The following is a 27670-nucleotide window of genomic DNA, read 5'->3' as shown; positions in this document are numbered from 1 at the left end:
GCGCTGATCACCGTTAGGGGACGCCATCTAGAAGAAACTTTAAGTTTAGTAGTAGTAGCCACAGACTGTAGCCTTAGCTCTCTGCTCAGAAGTAGTAGTAGCAGCCACAGAACTGTAGCCTTAGCTCTCTGCTCAGAAGAGGAAGTATTCCTCTTGATGTGGGCTTATATAGGTGGACTAGCTCCACCTCTGACCTTAGCTCGCCCCCCCCCCCCCCCCCGATAACTCCGCCTCAACCTAACTTTTCCTGACCCCTCAGGAATATTAGTTTTGGACAACATATATTTTCTATATCTGTTTAAATTGTGTAGTCCCCGGAGCTCAAATTGCAGAAAAACCATCTGCATATAGTACAACAAACCCGGCGCGAGAACCGGAAGTCGTCGATGACGCACTTCCTGTCGGCCGTGTAGCGCCGTGTAGCGGAGTCGGCGACAGAGATGCTGGCGATCCACAGCCTCACCAACGGGGAGAGTGCCGATAGGCACCGCCCCTGCAGCCTGGACTGCCGCTACCTCCGGAGCAGCAGGCGGCGGATCGCGGACAACAATACAGTCGGCGGAGGGACCGAGGACGACTTGGGGCCAGGAGCTAGAACCACCATCAAGTGGTAGGAAAATCGCTGTATCAAAAAAAAGAAAAACAAATCTTTTAAGGTATCAGGCCGCAGCCTGACCCGTCCTACTGTCCACAGGGTCAGAGAAAAAAAGCACTGAATTATGGGCAGTCTGCCCTTTATAGTGGTGGGTTTTCTACTAATTATTTAATTAGTGCTTGGTAGGAAAAAAAATAGTCATCAAAAATTCCACCTGTCCTACTAGTTTCACAGGGGAGAACTCCCCACTTCACTTGTGCTGCTGGTTAGGACGTAAGGGAAGTTGCACTTTCTAATGGCACTGTGTAATATTGCATACAATGTAGTGGGAAGCTGGAAAAAAATTCCATAAGTGGTGGAATGGAAAAAATAAACATCACAGTTTTATGGATGTTTTTACAGCGTTCCCTATGAGATAAAACTGACCTGTTCCCTTCATTCTCCGGGTCAGTACGATTACAGTGATACCACATTTATGTAGTTTTACGGTTTTGTTTTTACGGTGTTCCCTATGAGAAAAAAACTGACCTGTTCCCTTCATTCTCCGGATCAGTACGATTACAGCGATACCACATTTATGTAGTTTTATGGTTTTGTTTTTACAGCGTTCCCTATGAGATAAAACTGACCTGTTCTCTTCATTCTCCGGTCAGTACGATTACAGTGATACCACATTTATGTAGTTTTATGGGTTTTGTTTTTACAGTGTTCCCTATGAGATAAAACTGACCTGTTCTCTTCATTCTCCGGGTCAGTACGATTACAGTGATACCACATTTATGTAGTTTTACGGTTTTGTTTTTACAGCGTTCCCTATGAGATAAAACTGACCTGTTCTCTTCATTCTCCGGTCAGTGAGATTACAGAGATACCACATTTATATAGTTTTATAGGTTTTGTTTTTACAGCGTTCCCTATGAGATAAAACTGACCTGTTCTCTTCATTCTCCGGTCAGTACGATTACAGCGATACCACATTTATATAGTTTTATAGTTTTTATTTTTTTTACAGCGTTCCCTATGAGAAAAAACTCACCTGTTCTCTTCATTCTCCGGGTCAGTACGATTACAGCGATACCACATTTATATAGTTTATGGGTTTTGTTTTTACAGCGTTCCCTATGAGATAAAACTGACCTGTTCTCTTCATTCTCCGGGTCAGTACGATTACAGAGATACCACATTTATATAGTTTTATGGGTTCTGTTTTTACAGCGTTCCCTATGAGATAAAACTGACCTGTTCCCTTCATTCTCTGGGTCAGTACGATTACAGCGATACCACATTTATATAGTTTTATGGGTTTTGTATTTACAGCGTTCCCTATGAGATAAAACTGACCTGTTCTCTCCATTCTCCGGTCAGTACGATTACAGAGATACCACATTTATATAGTTTATGGGTTTTGGTTTTACAGCGTTCCCTATGAGATAAAACTGACCTGTTCTCTTCATTCTCCGGTCAGTACGATTACAGAGATATCATATTTATGTAGTTTTACGGTTTTGTTTTTACAGTGTTCCCTATGAGAAAAAACTGTCCTGTTCTCTTCATTCTCCGGGTCAGTACGATTACAGCGATACCACATTTATATAGTTTTACGGTTTTGTTTTTACAGCGTTCCCTATGAGATAAAATTGACCTGTTCTCCTCAGTCTCCGAGTCAGTACGATTACAGTGATACCACATTTATATAGTTTTATGGGTTTTGTTTTTATGTCATTCCCTATGAGTAGGGTTGAGCAAACCCGAACTGCAAAGTTCGGGTTCGTACCGAACTTTGCGAGTTCGGGTACCCGGACCCGAACCCGGACTTTTTCACTGAAGTTCGTGTTCGGTGTTCGGGTGATTTTATTATTTTCAATTATAACATGGTTATAACAGAAAATAATAGCATTCTTAAGACAGAATTCTAAATAAAATGGCCATTGAGGGGTTAAAAATAATAATAATAAAAAAAAACTCAACTCATCGACTTGATCGCGCAGCCGGTATCCTCTTCTTTCTGCAGAACCTGCAAAAGGACCTGCGATGACATCACCGCGCTCACCACGTGCGCGATCAAGTGGATGAGGTGAGTTTTTTTTAAAACTATTTTTAACCCCTCAATGGCCATTTTAGTAAGCATTCTGTCTTAAAAATGCTATTATTTTCCGTTATAGCGGAATATAATAAAGTGAAGTTCGGGTCCCCATTGAATTTAATGGGGTCCGGGTTCAGGGTCAAGTTCTTCCACGGGTTCGCTCATTCTCCAGGTCAGTACGATTACAGTGATACCACATTTATATAGTTTTATGGGTTAGTAGTATCACCACCATCTGTTCACTATGTAGGACCATGCAGACTATTATATTTCCCCGCTACCCACCAGAGAATGACTAAGGGGGTGCATAGACTTAGACCCCCACTGGAGGATGAGTGAGGGGGTGCATAGACTTAGTCCCCCACCGGAGGATGAGTGAGGGGGTGCATAGACTTAGACCCCCACTGGAGGATGAGTGAGGGGGTGCATAGACTTAGACCCCCACTGGAGGTTGAGTGAGGGGGTGCATAGACTTAGACCCCCACTGGAGGATGAGTGAGGGGGTGCATAGACTTAGACCCCACCGGAGGATGAGTGAGGGGGTGCATAGACTTAGACCCCCACTGGAGGATGACTAAGGGGGTGCATAGACTTAGTCCCCCACCGGAGGATGAGTGAGGGGGTGCATAGACTTAGTCCCCCACCGGAGGATGAGTGAGGGGGTGCATAGACTTAGACCCCCACTGGAGGATGAGTGAGGGGGTGCATAGACTTAGACCCCCACTGGAGGATGAGTGAGGGGGTGCATAGACTTAGACCCCCACTGGAGGATGAGTGAGGGGGTGCATAGACTTAGACCCCACCGGAGGATGAGTGAGGGGGTGCATAGACTTAGACCCCCACTGGAGGATGACTAAGGGGGTGCATAGACTTAGTCCCCCACCGGAGGATGAGTGAGGGGGTGCATAGACTTAGTCCCCCACCGGAGGATGAGTGAGGGGGTGCATAGACTTAGACCCCCACTGGAGGATGAGTGAGGGGGTGCATAGACTTAGACCCCACCGGAGGATGAGTGAGGGGGTGCATAGACTTAGACCCCCACTGGAGGATGACTAAGGGGGTGCATAGACTTAGTCCCCCACCAGAGGATGAGTGAGGGGGTGCATAGACTTAGACCCCCACTGGAGGATGAGTGAGGGGGTGCATAGACTTAGACCCCCACCGGAGGATGAGTGAGGGGGTGCATAGACTTAGACCCCCACCGGAGGATGAGTGAGGGGGTGCATAGACTTAGACCCCCACCGGAGGATGAGTGAGGGGGTGCATAGACTTAGACCCCCACTGGAGGATGAGTGAGGGGGTGCATAGACTTGGACCCCCACTGGAGGATGAGTGAGGGGGTGCATAGACTGCGTCCCCCACCGGAGGATGAGTGAGGGGGTGCATAGACTTAGACCCCCACTGGAGGATGAGTGAGGGGGTGCATAGACTTAGACCCCCTACTGGAGGATGACTAAGGGGGTGCATAGACTGCGTCCCCCACCGGAGGATGAGTGAGGGGGTGCATAGACTTACACCCCCTACTGGAGGATGACTAAGGGGGTGCATAGACTTAGACCCCCACCGGAGGATGAGTGAGGGGGTGCATCATGCATAGTTTAACACAGCAGCGTGACACGGCAGAACAATGCTCTGCTGGAAAACCTTTCACATCTATGTAATCACCATTATGATCAGCAACACAGGAAGACAAGACTGGTAAAGCCAAAAGTTTCCAACCTCAGAAGCTGCAAAGTGTCACCTACATCAACCTGCGAAGCACATGAGCTGAGCTTTTACACTGCTTCGCACACCCACGTGCCGCACAGTGCAGAGCCTCGCACCGACTGTACATAACACAATGCTGCTATATAGATGAGCAGATAATGGGCGGGTGAGTGAGGCAGCAGCCTAGGGCTCGTGGCAGGACTCTACTAAAGGCTGCGGACACCTTCACCATCAGTCTTCTTATTGCTCCAATGCGTTCATCATGGAACAAAATAAGGCAACTTTGCAAAAGGTTTTGATTTAAATCTCCATTCTGTGATGAGTTTGCAGCTCCCATGCAAAGCATTGTGTCTCCATGGTTACAGACTACAAACAGTCCCAGTGTAGTCTGACACTGCAGTAATGTGTGTCTCCATCTGTCACTGCAAACAGTATAATAGGGTCGGGGGAGGGCGGAACATGTCACTGCGGGATATAATCTGTAACCATGGAGACACATCGCTCCGCACAGAGCTGTAATCACAAAATTGGAGTAAATGTATAATAGAGACTATTTGTTCCATTTCTTCCTGTTTCATTTCAGCATTGGACTTGTAAAGTAAATCAGGGATCTGGAACTTAACCCCTTAAGGACTCGGCCCTATTTCACCTTAAGGACCAGGCCATTTATTGCAAATCTGACACGTGTCACTTTATGTGGTGATAACTTTAAAACGCTTTGACTTATCCCGGCCGTTCTGAGATAGTTTTTTTGTCACATATTGTACTTCATGACACTGGTAAAATACCAAATTTACCAAAAAATTGCAAATTTCCAAGTTTCAATTTCTTTACTTCTATAATACATAGTAATACCTCCAAAAATAGTTATTACTTTACATTCCCCATATGTCTACTTCATGTTTGGATCATTTTGGGAATGACATTTTATTTTTTGGGGGACGTTACAAGGCTTAGAAGTTTAGAAGCAAATCTTGAAATTTTTCAGAAATTTTCAAACACCCAATTTTTAGGGACCAGTTCAGGTCTGAAGTCACTTTGCGAGGCTTACATAATAGAAACCACCCAAAAATGACCCCATTCTAGAATCTACACCCCTCAAGGTATTCAAAACTGATTTTACAAACTTTGTTAACCCTTTAGGTGTTCCACAAGAATTAATGGAAAATAGAGATACAATTTCAAAATTTCACTTTTTTGGCAGATTTTCCATTTTAATAATTTTTTTTCCAGTTACAAAGCAAGGGTTAACAGCCAAACCAAACTCAATATTTACGGGCACACGGCAGGGCGCAGAAGGAAAGGAATGCCATACGGTTTTTGGAAGGCAGGTTTTGCTGGACTGGTTTTTTGACACCATGTCCCATTTGAAGCCCCCTGATGCACCCCTAGAGTAGAAACTCCATAAAAGTGACCCCATCTAAGAAACTACACCCCTCAAGGTATTAAAAACAGATTTTACAAACGTCGTTAACCCTTTAGGTGTTCCACAAGAATTAATGGAAAATAGAGATACAATTTCAAAATTTCACTTTTTTGGCAGATTTTCCATTTTAAGAATCTTTTTCCAGTTACAAAGCAAGGGTTAACAGCCAAACAAAACTCATTATTTATGGCCCTGATTCTGTAGTTTACAGAAACACCCCATATGTGGCCGTAAACTGCTGTACGGGCACACGGCAGGGCGCAGAAGGAAAGGAACGCCATATGGTTTTTGGAAGGCAGATTTTGCTGGACTGTTTTTTTTTACACCATGTCCCATTTGAAGCCCCCCTGATCACCCCTAGAGTAGAAACTCCAAAAAAGTGGCCCCATTTTAGAAACTACGGGATAGGGTGGCAGTATTGTTTGTACTAGTTTAGGGTACATATGATTTTTGGTTGCTCTATATTACACTTTTTGTGAGGCAAGATAACAAGAAATAGCTGTTTTGGCACCGTTTTTATTTTTTGTTATTTACAACATTCATCTGACAGGTTAGATCATGTGATATTTTTATAGACCAGGTTGTCACGGATGCGGCGATACCTAATATGTATACTTTTTTTTTTATTTATGTAAGTTTTACATAAAGTTTTTCATTTTTCATTTTTGAAGCAAAAAGAATCATGTTTTAGTGTCTCCATAGTCTGAGAGCCATAATGTTTTCAGTTTTTGGGCGATTACCTTGGGTAGGGTATGATTTTTCCGGGATGAGATGACGGTTTTATTGGCACTATTTTGGGGTGCGTGTGACTTCTTAATCACTTGCTATTACACTTTTTGTGATGTAAGGTGACAAAAAATGGTTTATTTAGTACAGTTTTTATTTTTTATTTATTACGGTGTTCATCTGAGGGGTTAGGTCATGTGATATGTTTATATAGCCGGTCGATACGGACGCAGCGATACCTAATATGTATACTTTTTTTTTCCCCCTATTTTTTACTAATTTTTTTTTAACTTTATTTGGGGAAAATGACGTTTTTGTGTATTTTTACTTGAAACTTTAAATTTTTTGGGGGGAAAACTTTATTTTTTCAACTTTTTTTTCACTTTATTTTTTGTCCCACTTTGGGACTTGAACTTTGGGGGGTCTAATCCTTTACAATGCATTCCAATACTTCTGTATTGGAATGCATTGGCTGTATGAGTAATACTGTGTGTATTACTCATACAGCTTCCGGGGCCTGTGAGATCGCGCTGCCTTCCATGCCATCGGGTCCCCCCTACAGCCGCATGGGGACCCAATGGCACCGCCGCACTGCCGCCGCAAACCGCAGGTCCGCTGAATGATTTCAGCGGGCATCCTGTTCCGATTAACCCCCGCCGCAATCACGTTTTAAACCCATGACGTACCGGTACGTCATGGGTCCTTAAGGACTCGGGAAACATGCCGTACCGGTACGTCATGTGTCCCTAAGGGGTTAAAGAGTCCCTGCTGTTTCATGGTTTCCATAATTAGTCCGGGTGATTATAATAAACTTTGTAATATATCTCATCAGACGCTGCTTCACTCACTGCTCAGATCTGTGAAGATAACAGAGACGTCTACAGAGGGCAAAGGGGGAGGAGCTAAGATCAGAGACGGGAGGGGACAGGCAGAGGCAGAGAGACTGACACAGAGACACTGGGGGTCCTACATTTCTATGGGCGTTCTGCAGAGCGCAGCGCTCGGCTACTTCTGGAGCTCCCATAGAAATGAATGGAGCGGCCATGCACATGAGGAAGCGGACGATCTGTTCTTTTCAGTGGGGCTGCAGGGGGTACCAGGCCACCTTTCTTGTGCTTGGTGGGGGAGGTTCCCACTGGTAGGACCCCCACTGATCTGATAGTTATCCCTTATCCAAACAACCGGAACACCCCTTTATCCTGCCATAGAAGCCCATCGAGCCTGGCTAGGAGTTAAACGCTTACATATATATACCTCTGTACAGATGCGAGCCGAAAGCCGCAAACTCCAATATAGAAAACGTTGGACGTTACACTCCCTGTACATCCTGTATGTTCCAATCACAACCCAACGGGTTTCATATTTACCTCATTATATGACCAAGAAGAGTGTAATACAGAACATCGCTGCTGATGGAACACCGCTACGGCACCATTCACAGTGTCCGGGCGGTCACGTGACCTGTTTCATTTTCTCTTGCAGGCATATTCATATCTCTGCACCCTCTCACATAGGTTCTTCCACTCTTCAATATTTGGTGGTCTATCCACCCCCCACTCTCTAGCCACTACAACCCGCGCCAGCATTAAGCCTTTTTCCCATTTCATTTCACTTTTTATGTCCAGGCCAATTTCTCTAATATATCCAAGCACCGCTATCGAGATCTCCAGTGGCGCAGTGCACCCAGTTGCTCTGGTGAGCTCCTGAAATACCTGGGTCCAGTAGACCTGCATAGGAAGGCAATACCAGATCGAATGGATAAAATCCGCGTTGTCCGTTCTGCACTTCCAGCATCTAGAGTCCTTTGTTTTGTACATCCTACTCAACATCCAAGGAGTTATATAGGTTCGGTGGAGAATACAAAACTGTATCAGCCGGAAATGGCTCGATATAGCGCTCCTTTTTATACTTTTATAAATACATCCCCAAAGTCAGTAGACACTCTACAGTCAGTGATTACCTGTACTCTGTCAGTCACTGGACACTCTACAATCAGTGATTACCTGTACTCTGTCAGTCACTGGTGATAATACAGTCAGTGATTACCTGTACTCTGTCCGTCACTGGACACTATATAATCAGTGATTACCTGTACTCTGTCAGTCACTGGAAACTCTACAATCAGTGATTACCTGTACTCTGTCAGTCACTGGACACTATACAATCAGTGATTACCTGTACTCTGTCAGTCACTGGTGATAATACAGTCAGTGATTACCTGTACTCTGTCCGTCACTGGACACTCTACAGTCAGTGATTACCTGTACTCTGTCCGTCACTGGACACTATATAATCAGTGATTACCTGTACTCTGTCAGTCACTGGACACTCTACAATCAGTGATTACCTGTACTCTGTCAGTCACTGGTGATAATACAATCAGTGATTACCTGTACTCTGTCAGTCACTGGGCACTATATAATCAGTGATTACCTGTACTCTGTCAGTCACTGGTGATAATACAGTCAGTGATTACCTGTACTCTGTCAGTCACTGGACACTCTACAATCAGTGATTACCTGTACTCTGTCAGTCACTGGACACTCTACAATCAGTGATTACCTGTACTCTGTCAGTCACTGGTGATAATACAATCAGTGATTACCTGTACTCTGTCAGTCACTGGGCACTATATAATCAGTGATTACCTGTACTCTGTCAGTCACTGGTGATAATACAGTCAGTGATTACCTGTACTCTGTCCGTCACTGGACACTCTACAATCAGTGATTACCTGTACTCTGTCAGTCACTGGACACTATATAATCAGTGATTACCTGTACTCTGTCAGTCACTGGTGATAATACAATCAGTGATTACCTGTACTCTGTCAGTCACTGGGCACTATATAATCAGTGATTACCTGTACTCTGTCAGTCACTGGTGATAATACAGTCAGTGATTACCTGTACTCTGTCCGTCACTGGACACTCTACAATCAGTGATTACCTGTACTCTGTCAGTCACTGGACACTATATAATCAGTGATTACCTGTACTCTGTCAGTCACTGGAAACTCTACAATCAGTGATTACCTGTACTCTGTCAGTCACTGGACACTATACAATCAGTGATTACCTGTACTCTGTCAGTCACTGGACACTATATAATCAGTGATTACCTGTACTCTGTCAGTCACTGGACACTCTACAATCAGTGATTACCTGTACTCTGTCCGTCACTGGACACTCTACAGTCAGTGATTACCTGTACTCTGTCCGTCACTGGACACTATATAATCAGTGATTACCTGTACTCTGTCAGTCACTGGACACTCTACAATCAGTGATTACCTGTACTCTGTCAGTCACTGGTGATAATACAATCAGTGATTACCTGTACTCTGTCAGTCACTGGGCACTATATAATCAGTGATTACCTGTACTCTGTCAGTCACTGGTGATAATACAGTCAGTGATTACCTGTACTCTGTCAGTCACTGGACACTCTACAATCAGTGATTACCTGTACTCTGTCAGTCACTGGTGATAATACAATCAGTGATTACCTGTACTCTGTCAGTCACTGGGCACTATATAATCAGTGATTACCTGTACTCTGTCAGTCACTGGTGATAATACAGTCAGTGATTACCTGTACTCTGTCCGTCACTGGACACTCTACAATCAGTGATTACCTGTACTCTGTCAGTCACTGGACACTCTACAATCAGTGATTACCTGTACTCTGTCAGTCACTGGTGATAATACAATCAGTGATTACCTGTACTCTGTCAGTCACTGGGCACTATATAATCAGTGATTACCTGTACTCTGTCAGTCACTGGTGATAATACAGTCAGTGATTACCTGTACTCTGTCAGTCACTGGACACTCTACAATCAGTGATTACCTGTACTCTGTCAGTCACTGGTGATAATACAATCAGTGATTACCTGTACTCTGTCAGTCACTGGGCACTATATAATCAGTGATTACCTGTACTCTGTCAGTCACTGGTGATAATACAGTCAGTGATTACCTGTACTCTGTCCGTCACTGGACACTCTACAATCAGTGATTACCTGTACTCTGTCAGTCACTGGACACTATATAATCAGTGATTACCTGTACTCTGTCAGTCACTGGTGATAATACAATCAGTGATTACCTGTACTCTGTCAGTCACTGGGCACTATATAATCAGTGATTACCTGTACTCTGTCAGTCACTGGTGATAATACAGTCAGTGATTACCTGTACTCTGTCCGTCACTGGACACTCTACAATCAGTGATTACCTGTACTCTGTCAGTCACTGGACACTATATAATCAGTGATTACCTGTACTCTGTCAGTCACTGGAAACTCTACAATCAGTGATTACCTGTACTCTGTCAGTCACTGGACACTATACAATCAGTGATTACCTGTACTCTGTCAGTCACTGGACACTATATAATCAGTGATTACCTGTACTCTGTCAGTCACTGGACACTCTACAATCAGTGATTACCTGTACTCTGTCCGTCACTGGACACTCTACAGTCAGTGATTACCTGTACTCTGTCAGTCACTGGACACTATATAATCAGTGATTACCTGTACTCTGTCAGTCACTGGAAACTCTACAATCAGTGATTACCTGTACTCTGTCAGTCACTGGACACTATACAATCAGTGATTACCTGTACTCTGTCAGTCACTGGACACTATATAATCAGTGATTACCTGTACTCTGTCAGTCACTGGACACTCTACAATCAGTGATTACCTGTACTCTGTCAGTCACTGGAAACTCTACAATCAGTGATTACCTGTACTCTGTCAGTCACTGGGCACTCTACAGTCAGTGCTTACCTATTCTCTGTCAGTCACTGGACACTCTACAGTCAGTGATTACCTGTACTCTGTCAGTCACTGGACACTCTACAGTCAGTGCTTACCTATTCTCTGTCAGTCACTGGGCACTCTACAATCAGTGATTACCTGTACTCTGTCAGTCACTAGGCACTCTACAATCAGTGATTACCTATTCTCTGTCAGTCACTGGACACTCTACAATCAGTGATTACCTGTACTCTGTCAGTCACTGGGCACTCTACAATCAGTGATTACCTGTACTCAGGGCCGTCTTTAATATTGATTGGACCCTGGGCAAAAATTTACTTGGACCCCCTGGATCCCGCCTTCCCACACCTTAGCAGGCAGTCACGCCCTCCACCACAACACACACACAAAAAATCCACACATCTGGTAGAGTACAGTGAATGACTGTAAATACTTCCAGTTCTGAAGACTCCAGCAGCTCAGGATCAGTGCTCTGGGCAGGAAGTGGGCACCGCTCTGCAGGAAGGAGACCGGGGCTCAGCTCACCCTAGCGTTACAGTGCACCCCAGAGTATGCAGTATAGCACCCTATAGTATACAGCAACCTAAAGTATGCAGTATAGCACCCTATAGTATACAGCACCACACAGTATGCAGTATAGCACCCCACACTATACAGTACCCCACAGTATATAGTAGAGCAGTATAGCAGCCCAAAGTATACAACACCTCACAGTATACAGTAGAGCAGTATAGAACCTCACCGTATACAGCACCCCAAACTATACACGATACAGCACCCCACACTAATACAGTACAGCAGTATAGCACTCCACAATATACAGCACCCACAGTATACAGCCCCCCACAGTATACAGCCCCCACAGTATACAGTACAGCAGTATAGCACTCCACAATATACAGCACCCACAGTATACAGTATACAGCCCCCCACACTATACAGTACAGCAGTATAGCACTCCACAATATACAGCACCCACAGTATACAGTATACAGCCCCCCACACTCTACAGGCCCCCACACTATACAGCACCCCACACTATACAGCACCCCACTATACGGTAGTTTACAATATATTAGCATAAGAGCCCCTGTCACCTTTTTATGATGTAATCTTCACAAAAAAAGCTCCACAGTTAAGGCAAACTTCTACAGCAACACTCCTGGTAGGACCTTGTTGACCTCATAGTCATGTGACCAGTAATATTGCTAGGTTACTGGTCACATGGTGATAATGTCATCTAAGGTCCTAGAGAATCACAGCTCTCACAGTACGCTGCCTGGAGTGCCGGTAGGCATGGCATGACAGCACCCCCTGTGTAGCTGACAGCCTGACACCCGGGGCAGTGGCTAGCAAGGCTCAAGAAGCAGCTGCCTTGGGCCCCCCAGGAGCAACTGGGCCCGGGGCAGCTGCCCCTTTTGCCCCTTGTTAAAGATGGCCCTGCCTGTCATTTACTGGACACTCTACAATCAGTGATTACCTGTACTCTGTCAGTCACTGGTGATAATACAATCAGTGATTACCTGTACTCTGTCAGTCACTGGTGATAATACAATCAGTGATTACCTGTACTCTGTCAGTCACTGGTGATAATACAGTCAGTGATTACCTGTACTCTGTCAGTCACTGGTGATAATACAGTCAGTGATTACCTGTACTCTGTCAGTCACTGGTGATAATACAATCAGTGATTACCTGTACTCTGTCAGTCACTGGTGATAATACAGTCAGTAATTACCTGTACTCTGTCAGTCACTGGTGATAATACAGTCAGTGATTACCTGTACTCTGTCAGTCACTGGACACTATATAATCAGTGATTACCTGTACTCTGTCAGTCACTGGACACTCTACAATCAGTGATTACCTGTACTCTGTCAGTCACTGGTGATAATACAATCAGTGATTACCTGTACTCTGTCAGTCACTGGACACTCTACAATCAGTGATTACCTGTACTCTGTCAGTCACTGGAAACTCTACAGTCAGTGATTACCTGTACTCTGTCAGTCACTGGACACTCTACAATCAGTGATTACCTGTACTCTGTCCGTCACTGGACACTCTACAATCAGTGATTACCTGTACTCTGTCAGTCACTGGTGATAATACAATCAGTGATTACCTGTACTCTGTCAGTCACTGGTGATAATACAGTCAGTGATTACCTGTACTCTGTCAGTCACTGGTGATAATACAGTCAGTGATTACCTGTACTCTGTCAGTCACTGGTGATAATACAGTCAGTGATTACCTGTACTCTGTCAGTCACTGGTGATAATACAGTCAGTGATTACCTGTACTCTGTCAGTCACTGGACACTATATAATCAGTGATTACCTGTACTCTGTCAGTCACTGGACACTATACAATCAGTGATTACCTGTACTCTGTCAGTCACTGGACACTATATAATCAGTGATTACCTGTACTCTGTCAGTCACTGGACACTCTACAATCAGTGATTACCTGTACTCTGTCAGTCACTGGGCGCTACGCAGTCTGTGCTTGTTTTGGACTTTACTTTGTGGGGATTAGATGTCTCATATACCCTGTCGTATATAAGAGACACCTGCTAAGCATCTGCCCCTGACATATAGCTGGGCATTGTAGTGCCATATTTGTGAGCAGAGAGAAGCAGAATTCTTGAGAGAGAGAAATTGCACCACTTGGTCAGATTTGAGAAGATTCTGAGATTATATAAAGAGGAATCCAGAGAGAACCATCAAATTTCTCTGCGAGAACTTGCATATGCCAAGTGAGAAGACTGTGCTTAATGTGCAACCATCTAGAACGGCAGCAGTAAAGTATTGTGAACTTGTGGCATTAAACCTGGCTTCATCTTTATCTCACACCATTCTTTACCACTGTACAAACTATCAGAAAGGTGAGTGTCCAACCTCCGTGAACTCCAGCACGGCAGAGAACGAGGGACCTCAAATCCCAAGCTTCGTCAAGGTAAATAACAAAAGAAGGGTAATCCAGCTTCATCTCAAACGTGGCAGCTTTATTAATCAACGTAGTGCATTCAAATCCATACAGACAGTTCATGTCAACGCGTTTCGGATCCCCTTAATGCTGATCCTTAATCATTTTTATACATGGTGGATAGCTGCAGGCATCATCAGGTGGCTGCAATTACCCTGATCGCACCCTCCTCTGGTCATCAAAACCTTCAATCTTATAAAAATAGCTAAAAATAGTAGCAAACAAATGAAACAAATCGATATATGCTAGGTCCATAGTGAAGAATCAAGTCATGTCTTCGATTTAGACCTTTTGGCAGACTAGATTCCATGCAAAAGATCCAGTATGATTCCCTAATTAGAAGCTTTCTTCTGTAATCTCCACCCCGCAAGGGGGAATTAACCCTCTCTAATCCCTGAACTTGCACGCCCGCGATGTCGCCTCCATGTATTGCCGCATAATGTGCACTGACTGCAGAGACATTTCTAGTTCTAACATAGGGAATGTCCGAACATGTGTCTACAGATCCTTGTTTTTAACCTGTTGGTAGTACATTCAACATATCGGAGGCGGCAGAGCGAACATGTAATGCAATATACAACAAACGTTGTATTGCAATTGATGCATTGTTTTAAATTGTACGATCTTTGATTAGCATGTGAAAAAATGTGGCTGCCTGTTGACATGACTTTACAACATGTACAAATCTTATGTCCACATTAGAAATTTCCTCTATATGTTAACCAAGTAGGTCCAGAAAAAGTGAGGGACTGACTGTTTGAGCTATTGTTGGTGCTCGGCGTGCTATACACTTAATGCCAGAACGTACTATGTCCTTCCACTGTTCATCTTATTCTAAAATGGAGATATGTTTTTTTTACAATTTTTGAACACTCCAGGCTATAGCCTGTCACAAAAGCCGGGGCAGAAGAATAACTCGATCTATGAGTTTTTCTGGTTTTTGTAAGGGCTGCCTCCTTGGCCATATTCAAAGAATATTCTTGGTACCCCCTATTTGCTAGTCTACTTGCAACATTATCCATTTCCCTGCCACATGTCGCATCATCGGAACAATTGCGAAGAACACATAAAAAATATACCCAAAGGGGAATTTATACAACGTGTCGAGTATGGCAAGACGTGGCAAGGAGGGTAGTGTTACCTGATGTTTCCTTCCGGTAAGTGCATGTATCAACCGTGGAACTCTCCGTTTTACCCACAAGTACAAGATCAAGGAAGGGGATACTGTAGTTACTGTGATTTAAAACAAAATTCAGGTTGCAAACATTGCAATTAAGGTAATGCCCAAACCACGGTAAGGCCGCCGCATCGCCCGACCACACAAAGAGTAGGTCGTCGATGTAACGGCCGTACCACCGGATCGAGGAGCCCCACACATTGCCATCAGAAAATAAGTATTGGTGCTCCCACCAGGCCACATATACAGTACATTTGCCATTGATAGGGAAAATGTCGCACCCATTGACACTCCAGTGCGTTGGAGATATATCTGTTGGTTAAATGTAAATACATTGTGTTGCAACAAGAATAATACCACTCCACAAATGTAATCCCAATAGGCTGCAGAGTAGTCGGAATAAACACTGAGAAACCATCTTAGGGCAGTGATTGCTAAATTATGAGGTATCACTGTGTAAAGCGAAGTGACATCCGCCGTGATCCAACTATATTCCGGCCTCCAGGTAAACTCCACCAAAAAATTTAATACAGTCTTAGTATCTAGCAAGAAACCAGGAATAGTTTAGACCATGGGTTGCAATATACTGTCTACCCCGGCTGATAGTCTCTCAGTGAAAGAACCGATTCCTGAGGCAATCGGACGCATTTGTGGTGGAGAACCTCCCTTATGCAATTTTAGCAATGAATGGAAGATGGGAATCACTGGATGGGGAACCAATATATAATCAATTTGTCTGTATGGATTTTAATGCACTCCGATGATTAATAAAGCTGCCACGTTTGAGATAAAGCTGGATTATCCTTCTTTTGTTCTATATTGAAAACGTTTCCGTCCGGTTCCTGATGGCAATCCGTGCTTCCATGACCACACACCAGCAGGTGAGCACACCCAACCCTTCTCTACTTGGACTTTAGTGAAGGTATATGGTTCACCATGGAGGTGAAATGGAAATCTAACAAATAAATGCAGAACATAAGGACCTTCATGCTTCAGACTCATGACCCTCATATATGATATTACTACGATGGTGCCTACATCACCCTGTATTTCACATGGCCCTCATCTATGATATTACTATGATGGTGCCTACATCACCCTGTATTTCACATGGCCCTCATCTATGAGACCACTACGATGGTGTCCACATTACCCTGTATCTCAAAGGACCCTCATCTATGCTATTACTATGATGGTGCCTACATCACCCATATCTTCCATCACCTTCATCTATGATATCACTATGATGGTGTCCACATCACCCTGTATCCCACATGACCTTTATCTATGATATCATTATAATGGTGCCTACATAACCTTGTATCTCACATGACCCTCATCTATGCTATTACTATGATGGTGCCTACATCACCCTGTATCTCACATGACCCTCATCTGTGATATCACTATGATGGTGCCTACTCACATCACCCTATAATGGACCTCCATATTCAACAGTTTTTCTTATACACAGAGTCTTCTCATATTCTCCTCCTGAACGTTTTCCTTTTTCTATAAGTAAATGTTATATCTATATATATATTACAGTAAGTAAAAAAGAAATTCACAGCCCCCCGATCAACAATCTGTATCCCTGTGTAAGATGTGTAATTTACCTGGGAGAAACAGTATGAATCCGAGTCTGGTCCAGGAGTAGAGTCGTATTGAACCTTGTGCCTCCATGATCTTCTGCGAGTGGTAGATTTCAAAGTAGAGCGAACTGTGGCTATGGCTGGGAAGGAAGAGGAGGAGAATTCTTCTCTGAACTGGAGCTTTCATTCAATGTTATGTGAATGTTACAGTGTCATGGCAGAAACCTGCAGAACAATGAGGTCTCAGGTCCACACCTGAGGTGTCAATTCTGTCAAGACCAGACATCAGTGTCCCTATTGAGTGCTTATACCCGGGGTCTCAGGTCCAGTCCTCACCACCAACATATACCTGAGATCTCAGGAGTGGTCATCAGTGTCCCCAGTGATTGCATGCACCCCAGGTCTCAGGTCCAGTCCTCACCACCCACATATACCTGAGATCTCAGGACCGGCCATCACTGACCCAGTGATTGCATGCACCAGGGTCTCAGGTCCAGTCCTCACCACCCACATATACCTGAGATCTCAGGAGTGGTCATCAGTGACCCAGTGATTGCATGCACCCCGGTTCTCAGGTCCAGTCCTCACCAACCACATATACCTGAGATCTCAGGAGTGGTCATCAGTGTCCCTGTTAGCTGCATGCCCCAGGGTCTCAGATCCAGTCCTCACCACCCACATATACCTGAGATCTCAGGACCGGTCATCAGTGACCCTATTAGCTGCATGCCCCAGGGCTCAGGTCCAGTCCTCACCACCCACATATACCTGAGATCTCAGGAGTGGTCATCAGTGTCCCCAGTGATTGCATGCACCCCAGGTCTCAGGTCCAGTCCTCACCACCCACATATACCTGAGATCTCAGGACCGGCCATCACTGACCCAGTGATTGCATGCACCAGGGTCTCAGGTCCAGTCCTCACCACCCACATATACCTGAGATCTCAGGAGTGGTCATCAGTGACCCAGTGATTGCATGCACCCCGGTTCTCAGGTCCAGTCCTCACCAACCACATATACCTGAGATCTCAGGAGTGGTCATCAGTGTCCCTGTTAGCTGCATGCCCCAGGGTCTCAGATCCAGTCCTCACCACCCACATATACCTGAGATCTCAGGACCGGTCATCAGTGACCCAGTGATTGCATGCACCCCGGGTCTCAGGTCCAGTCCTCACCACCCACATATACCTGAGATCTCAGGACCGGTCAGCAGTGTCCCTATTAGCTGCATGCCCCAGGGCTCAGGTCCAGTCCTCACCACCCACATATACCTGAGATCTCAGGAGTGGTCATCAGTGTCCCCAGTGATTGCATGCACCCCGGGTCTCAGGTCCAGTCCTCACCACCCACATATACCTGAGCTCTCAGGACCGGCCACCAGTGTCCCCATTAGCTGCATGCCCCAGGGTCTCAGGCATAGTACTAAGCATTGAAACACAGGAAGGAGTCCACAGCAGGGCCAATTTTATAGAATGTAGGGCCCTGTGAATAAATAGAGGCCTATTCACATAAAATTTGTGATATCAGTGTGCATAAAAAGGACACGTCTCGATCAAGGTCTGGGATGGTGGCGAATTGGAATTTCTACAATATGAGAAGATGTTCAACTCATTTATCTGATGTTTTCATATGAATAGAGAAAAAAAGTGGACGACAACCCTATCCAGAGGACAACATTATCTGGTGTGTAATATTAATGGGGGAGAGTGTTAAATCAAAGCAGACAAACATGGCCTGATAGTTCTGCCTGGTTCAGTGACGGGCTGATAACCTGAATGTATTGGGGGGGCTCGTGACAAGCACCTTAGATGATCAGAAAATGAGAAGATGCCATTCTACATGTATGTTGTAGATCTTCCAGCAAGGTCAACAGTCCTTCACTTTTTAAATTGGCTAATGTCCCACCATGATGCCAGCAGCCGTGTGTGACCACCATTAGTCAGCCGACGCAGTATAAGAGTCATTCAGGACTCACTCAGTCATATAGCCGACACTTGTAGAAACTGGGTGACTTCCTGCCTGTGGTTACTGAACTGCAGCTGTCTCAGAAAGCACAACGACATGTCATAGAAGATGGAACAATCAGACATCACGACAATGTTCTGCTGAATACACAATGGGGTGAAGGCAGACAGAGGAAATAATACAGCCCTGGGTCAGTAAATGAAGGCTTCAGTGGCACACAGTGGGGTCAACTACCATGAGGTCCATGATACGTTCCTTCATGTTACCAGCTTCAGGGAATTCTGTGAATGATTAAACAATTGTTGTTGAGTGAATTATAGAAGTGGCACATAGATGATGCCCATAGCTGTTATAGCTGGACATAACCATACATAGAAGTCATTAGGCACCGCAATGGGGTCAACAACCATGGGGTTCAGGGACTTCAAGCATTCCTTGAATGATGTCTAGAGATTATTGTAGAGCGAATGATACAGGTGACATAGGTGGTAAGCTCTTACCAGCAGGGCCCTCATTCCTCTTAATTGCTGACTTCTCTGTTACTGTGCTGTTTATGACTCTTTGTACAGAACTCTCTGACTGTAAAGCGCTGCAGAATATGTTGGTGCCATATAAATAAAGCGGATAAAATCTTCATGGCCTATAGACACCCTGTATAATCTTCATGTACGCAAAACAAACAGGGTTCCAGCATCCGAAGTTTTGATTGTTGGTTCGTCTTTATTTCATTTACGGTTAAACATACATCTTGTAGACAACACCACCCTCCACCGTCGGGTTAACATGTTTCGAACAATAAGTTATGAGTAAGAACGCTTGAGTTCGAAACATGTTAACCTGACGGTGGAGGGTGGTGTTGTCTACAAGATGTATTTTTAACCGTAAATGAAATAAAGACGAACCAACAATCAAAACTTCGGATGCTGGAACCCTGTTTGTTTTACGTACCTGTTTGAAAGACTCGTCCGGTCTGTTCCGTGCATCGGCAACATATGGTGAGCTGGAATACATGTTTCTATAGACTATAATCTTCATGGCCTATAGACACCGGGTATTATCTTCATGGCCTATAGACACAGGGTATAATCTTCATGGCCTATAGACACCGGGTATTATCTTCATGGCCTATAGACACAGGGTATAATCTTCATGGCCTATAGACACCGGGTATAATCTTTATGGCCTATAGACACCGGGTATAATCTTTATGGCCTATAGACACAGGGTATAATCTTTATGGCCTATAGACACCAGGTATTATCTTCATGGCCTATAGACACCGGGTATTATCTTCATGGCCTATAGACACCAGGTATAATCTTCATGGCCTATAGACACCGGGTATTATCTTCATGGCCTATAGACACCGGGTATAATCTTCATGGCCTATAGACACTGGGTATTATCTTTATGGCCTATAGACACCAGGTATTATCTTCATGGCCTATAGACACCGGGTATTATCTTCATGGCCTATAGACACCGGGTATAATCTTCATGGCCTATAGACACTAGGTATAATCTTCCTGACCCATAAACACCAGGTATTATCTTTATGGCCTATAGACACAGGGTATTATCTTCATGGCCTATAGACACCGGGTATTATCTTCATGGCCTATAGACACCGGGTATTATCTTCATGGCCTATAGACACCGGGTATTATCTTTATGGCCTATAGACACCGGGTATAATCTTTATGGCGTATAGACACCGGGTATAATCTTTATGGCCTATAGACACCGGGTATAATCTTTATGGCCTATAGACACAGGGTATAATCTTTATGGCCTATAGACACCGGGTATTATCTTCATGGCCTATAGACACCGGGTATTATCTTCATGGCCTATAGACACCAAGTATTATCTTCATGGCCTATAGACACCAAGTATTATCTTCATGGCCTATAGACACCAGGTATTATCTTTATGGCCTATAGACACAGGGTATTATCTTCATGGCCTATAGACACCGGGTATTATCTTCATGGCCTATAGACACCGGGTATTATCTTCATGGCCTATAGACACCGGGTATTATCTTTATGGCCTATAGACACCGGGTATAATCTTTATGGCCTATAGACACCGGGTATAATCTTTATGGCCTATAGACACCGGGTATAATCTTTATGGCCTATAGACACAGGGTATAATCTTTATGGCCTATAGACACAGGGTATTATCTTCATGGCCTATAGACACAGGGTATTATCTTCATGGCCTATAGACACCGGGTATTATCTTCATGGCCTATAGACACCAAGTATTATCTTCATGGCCTATAGACACCAAGTATTATCTTCATGGCCTATAGACACCAGGTATTATCTTTATGGCCTATAGACACGGGGTATTATCTTCATGGCCTATAGACACCGGGTATTATCTTCATGGCCTATAGACACCGGGTATTATCTTCATGGCCTATAGACACCGGGTATTATCTTCATGGCCTATAGACACCGGGTATTATCTTTATGGCCTATAGACACCGGGTATAATCTTTATGGCCTATAGACACCGGGCATAATCTTTATGGCCTATAGACACTGGGTATAATCTTTATGGCCTATAGACACAGGGTATAATCTTTATGGCCTATAGACACAGGGTATAATCTTTATGGCCTATAGACACAGGGTATAATCTTTATGGCCTATAGACACCGGGTATTATCTTCATGGCCTATAGACACCGGGTATTATCTTCATGGCCTATAGACACCAAGTATTATCTTCATGGCCTATAGACACCGGGTATTATCTTTATGGCCTATAGACACCGGGTGTTATCTTTATGGCCTATAGACACCAAGTATTATCTTTATGGCCTATAGACACCAAGTATTATCTTCATGGCCTATAGACACCGGGTATTATCTTTATGGCCTATAGACACCGGGTATTATCTTTATGGCCTATAGACACCAAGTATTATCTTCATGGCCTATAGACACCGGGTATTATCTTTATGGCCTATAGACACCGGGTATAATCTTTATGGCCTATAGACACTGGGTATAATCTTCATGGCCTATAGACACCAGGTATAATCAGATGATTTTCCTATTTCATGACGTAAAGTCATGATTTTATTAAAGACACGGAGGCGAGTATTGCTATTCTCCTTCTTTTCTCTGACCAATAGCAGCAAAGAAAAATATTGAAACATGTGATCAGCCCCTCCCCATAGTCCCCCTATAATAGGCCACACCGCCTGCAAAACCTCCTCTTTTTTTGTAAGTCCAAACTGAAAAGTCCAACTAAATCGCCAACCAGGAAACTGGAACAGCCTGGAAACAAAACCGCCATCCATCCGGAAGCGAACTGGAACAACTGGAACAACGATGAAGAATCTCCTGAAGCTGTCCACATCACACGATCGGCTGGAACCGAACTGCCGACCCTCCGATCCAAGACGTAGACCAAAGGATACCGCCTAGTAGGCTGGTCTCAACCTGAAAAAAGGCGAAAAACAGAACAATGATAGAAGCAAATTGGGACATTTTATCCACAAACAAATGGTTGCGACAAACCTACTCAGGAAAAACTCATAGAGTTAAAGCAATATGCAAATGACACACAATCAAAATCATTCATAGTTTAAAACCCACATAGGGAGGGAAAAAATCTATAGGGTGGGCAATACTCGCCTCCGTGTCTTTAATAAAATCATGACTTTACGTCATGAAATAGGAAAATCATCAGATTTTATTACAAGACCCGGAGGCTCGTATTGCAAGTTCAAAGTTAAGATAAATTCTCAATAATTGATGAGAAAACGTGAGGACCTGGCCGAAAATAAAATTCCCTAAACGTGGATACTCTGGACCAGTCCGCCAATTTCAAAATGTCTTCCAGTCTGGCGCCAGAAACCGCCAAAGAGGTAGCAGATGCCCCCCTAGCGGAATGCGCCGAAAAAATAGAAGTGTCCACGCCCGCCAATTCCATGATCCACTTCATCCACCTAGCCAGCGTGGGAGTGGTCACTGGGGCAAAAGGACGAATGGTAGAAAGGAAGAGCTGAGGAAACTCTCGCGACCGATGAAGCGAAGTGCGAGCTTCATATTCCTTAAGGCACGCCACGGGACAAAGTGAAGGCGAGGCCGGGAAAGCAGGATAAGCGACCGAACGTATGTGGGTCTTAGTCCTCCTAGAGATGTCAAAGGAGACCCCCTCCGGGGTGTACGAGCGGGCATCATAGTCCAAAGCCCGGACGTCTGAAACCCGCTTGCAGGAAATCAGACAAAAAAGAGTGACGAGCTTCGCCGACAGTTGCCGTAGGGAAAGGTCCGCATTCTGAGGCCAAGAAGATAAAAAGGAAAGGACACAAGACACATCCCAAGTGGCCGAAAATCTAGGCCTAGGAGGACGAGACATCCGCGAACCCCACAGGAGACGACATACTAAAGGATGTTGCCCCGCAGGAGTGCCATCAAAGCCTTGATGAGAGGCAGAAATAGCCGATCTGAACAGGCTGATTGTGCGATAAGCCTTGCCCTGGTCAAATAAAGAAGATAGGAAATGTAAGATCTCCGTCACAGGTGCCGATACGGGATCCAAGTCCCTAGCCACGCACCAGCGAGCCCAAGATCCCCAGGCTGATCTGTAAGATCTTCTGGTGCCTGGGGCCCATGCATTTTCCAAAAGGACTCTAGCTGTTCCCGAAACTCCTGGGACCTCCCAGGGTCCCCTGAAATCCGACATGCCAGCAGACGCAGGGATCCGTCTAAGAGAAGAGGATGTACCTCACTGCTGACACATTGTCCATGCGTAGTTGGATGCAGGATCTGGCCATGTCTCTCGTGAAGCTCTTGATCGCGAATGATCCAGCCAACAGTTCCAGTGCATTGATATGGAATCCTGCCTCGGCCTCTGACCAACCGCCTCCAGTTGTGATCCCCTCGCAGTGAGTTCCCCAGCCCGACAGGCTGGCATCCGAATCCACCACGAAATCCGGACGATGGCCGAAGATAGCCTTGCCGTTCCAAGCTTGCAAATTGTGGATCCACCAGGATAGCTCCTCCTTGCTCTCCTCGTCCAGAGAGATCCAATCCGCATAGGAAACTCCCGCCCGTAGGTGTGAAATTTTCAGGCGCTGAAGAGCCCGATAGTGGAGCGGGGCCGGGAAAACCGCCTGGATAGATGAGGCCAGCAGACCTATGATCCTGGCTAGTTGGCGCAAAGGGATCTGGGAAGATGACCTGGCTTTGCACAACTCCTTCCGTATTGACCGAACCTTGGCCGGAGGTAGGCTGAGTGTCCCTGCCGTGGAATCCACCAGAAACCCCAAGAACTCCATCTCGCGAGACGGGGTGAGGCAGGATTTCTCCTGATTGATGAGGAAACCCAGATCCGACAGAAGATCCATGGTCCAGCGAAGATGATTCAGCAGTACCGACCGATTCTGGGCCATGATCAGAATGTCGTCCAGATATACGATGAGGCGAACTCCCCGACTGCGTAGCCATGCCATAGCCGGGCGCATCAGCTTGGTGAAACACCAGGGAGCTGAAGATTGGCCGAATGGGAGGCACGTGAACTGCCAAATCCTGTCCTGCCAAGAGAAACAGAGAAGGTTCCTGGACGCGTCCTCTACTGGGACAGTAAGATAAGCGTCCTTCAAGTCCAACTTGACCATCCAATCGCCCATCTGTAGAAGGTCTCGAAGGGGATGGATGCCCTCCATCTTGAAATGGCGGTATCTGACAAACGCGTTGAGGGCGCGTAAATTGATAACAGTCCGAAGTTGGCCCCCCTTCTTTGCCACTAGAAAAATATTGCTGATTATCACGCAAGGGGACATCAGAGCCGGTTCTATGGCTCCTTTGCGGACAAGATCCGACAGTTCTGAGTCGACCAGTATGCGGCTTTCCGCTGACAGCATCACAGGGTGTGGAGGTGGGATGGACAGTGGGGAGGACGTCAGCTCGATGTGGAAACCCCTGACCGTGGAAAGGACCCATTGGTCTGAGGTGATACGGGACCAGGCTGGAGAAAAAAGACGTAGTCTGCCCCCTACACAAGCATTTAAAGAACTGAAATGAGTTGGTAGACTCACCGTAGGGACGTCTGGAATTAGGATTTCCTCTGTATCCTCTTGGACGCCAGGAACTTCCTCGTGAAGGGAAGAAAGATGACGGCTCCCGTCTATGCTCCTGGAAGGTAGATCTCTGAGAGAAGGAGCCTCGGCCCGAAACACGGGACTGAAACTGGGCACGACCGGACAGGCGGCCCCTAAAACTGCCGGCCCTGGTAGAGACCCTACCGTGGAAATCTCTCTTCATTGAGCTTTGGGCTTTGTCTAGGGCGGTGAAAGCCCCCACAAACCTCCCTAGGTCCTTGATGAAAGGTTCTCCAAATAAAAGGCCCTGGGCCTCCTTACCAGCCTCCGTAAGAGCTAGGTTTGATAATTTGGGCTCGATCTTGAAAAGAATGGCCTTTCGCCTCTCTATAGCTAAGGACGTATTTACGTTCCCCGCTATGCAAATGGCTCGTTGTACCCATTCGCGTAACTCTACAGGATCAACCTGCTTATTTTCGGCTTTTGCCACCTCCGCCAGGTCAAATAGTTTAGCTAGCGGCCCAAAGATGTCAAGGAGCTTATCCTGACAAGACCTTAACGCCGACTCCAGACCCCTACGCGGGTTCAAACCGGATTTGGCGAGGAAATGTGTCATTTTGGGGTTGACAGCAGGAGTCTCGCATACCCTGTTAGGGATGACACGTCTGGGGCATTCCGTCCTAAGCTTATTGCGAGCCTCTTTGGAAAGAGGACAGCGCACTCTAGCCTCCAAATATTTGGAAACGTGCTCCAACAGTAACCACTCAGCCGAGCGGGGGTGGTGGAGCGAGTCTGGGTCGAACAAGGATTCCCCAGAGGGGTCCGTTAAAGATGCAGGCATACCTTCTGCAGCGGACATTAGGGAGCTACACCCGGGTAGGGGGTTATCATCCATGACCCCAGAAGGGTCCTCCTCTGCCTCCTCAAAGGCGTCATCCATAGCCTCCTCCTTGGATCCGACCTCAGAGTCGGAATCCAAATCCTGTAGTGCTCTAGCACTTTTCCAATTGCGCGTGCATTCTGCCTGACGCGTACAGGCTCTCTTGCGCGGACCAAGCGCGCCAACATTGGTGGAAACATCATCACCTTTATTTCTTTTTCTGGAGGCAGAAGTCCCTGGCCCGGTGGGTGAGGACACCATGGCGGGCTGCGAGGTTTGGGAGGTAGCCGGATGGGCAGCAAGGGCCTGAGCAATAGTTTGGGATATGACCGAAGTCATAGATCCCATGGCTGCAGCTATGGGGCTGGATAGTGACGCCTGAAAATCAGTGGCCTGATCACAAGGGATCGGGGTATGCCCATCCTCCCCCGAAGGGGTTAATTCCGCTAGAGGAAAGTCCTCCTCTGCAGGGCCCTGGCCACTATGCACATTCTTAGGCATGATGACTTTGTGCAAGTTTTTGTTTATAACTGGCAACCTGCTGTATGGTTACTGTAATATGGGAAACACACTAAGGTTGAGGGGAGATAAGCTGGCGATGGGGATTTTCCCCAGGCCAGTAATAGAAGAAGACGCCGACAGAAAACCTGAAAAGGACACCCAGGGACGGACCGAGGCAGCAGGAGCTCCGATCAGCGATGACGCACGGCGGAAGCGGAAGTGCCCGAGATCTCGCGAGACCTCGGGCGCGCCGGCAAGGATGAGAGAGAGAGCAGCCGCAGCCGCACGGAGGTAAGCAGCGGCGGGAAAAAGAGCCGCCCGATAAGGGGGGAAACAGAAGAGGGCACAGTGAGGGGAATAAGTGAAAAAACCAGGTGGTGAAGAAGCGCTCTAAGATTAAGGTCGCAGATAAAGCTCCTAGTAGCCAAACAGGCGAGGAGAAACAAGTAAAAACTAATAAAGCACAATGAAGGTACAGAATATATATATATATATATATATATATATATATACACCCCCAAATTGCCCCAAAGGGGGGAAAAATGCAAAGCAAAGATAAACCAAACAATATATATATACACTCACCTAAAGAATTATTAGTGCCCCCATACTAATACGGTGTTGGACCCCCTTTTGCCTTCTTAACTGCCTTAATTCTACGTGGCATTGATTCCACAAGGTGCTGATTCTTTAGAAATGTTGGCCCATATTGACAGGATAGCATCTTGCAGTTGAAGGAGATTTGAGGGATGCACATCCAGGGCACGAAGCTCCCGTTCCACCACATCCCAAAGATGCTCTATTGGGTTGAGATCTGGTGACTGTGGGGCCATTTTAGTGCAGTGAACTCATTGTCATGTTCAAGAAACCAATGTGAAATGATTGGAGCTTTGTGACATGGTGCATTATTCTGCTGGAAGTAGCCATCAGAGGATGGAGACATGTTCTCATTCTGTTTACCCCAAATTCGGACTCTACCATTTGAATGTCTGAACAGAAATCGAGACTCATCAGACCAGGCAACATTTTTCCAGTCTTCAACAGTCCAGTTTTGGTGAGCTCGTGCAAATTGTAGCCTCTTTTTCCTATTTGTAGTGAAGATGAGTGGTACCCGGTGGGGTCTTCTGCTGTTGTAGCCCATCCGCCTCAAGGTTGTGCGTGTTGTGGCTTCA

General features: G+C 45.6%; 1 protein-coding gene across 1 annotated transcript in view; it reads right to left on the bottom strand.

Annotated features, from left to right (window-relative positions):
- LOC120994309 (T-cell surface antigen CD2-like) overlaps positions 1 to 17187 on the bottom strand; it is a 165447-nt gene extending 148260 nt beyond the window's left edge. The window contains exon 1 of the mRNA XM_040422774.1: positions 17108 to 17187. The gene's annotated coding sequence lies outside the window, so the exon portion shown is untranslated. The remainder of the gene's footprint in view (positions 1 to 17107) is intronic.
- Positions 17188 to 27670: the final 10483 nt, after the last annotated feature.

Source organism: Bufo bufo, chromosome 3 (genome assembly GCF_905171765.1).
Source record: "Bufo bufo chromosome 3, aBufBuf1.1, whole genome shotgun sequence".
NCBI classification, from domain to species: Eukaryota; Metazoa; Chordata; class Amphibia; order Anura; family Bufonidae; genus Bufo; species Bufo bufo.
This window is presented reverse-complemented; position numbering and strand designations above follow the sequence as displayed.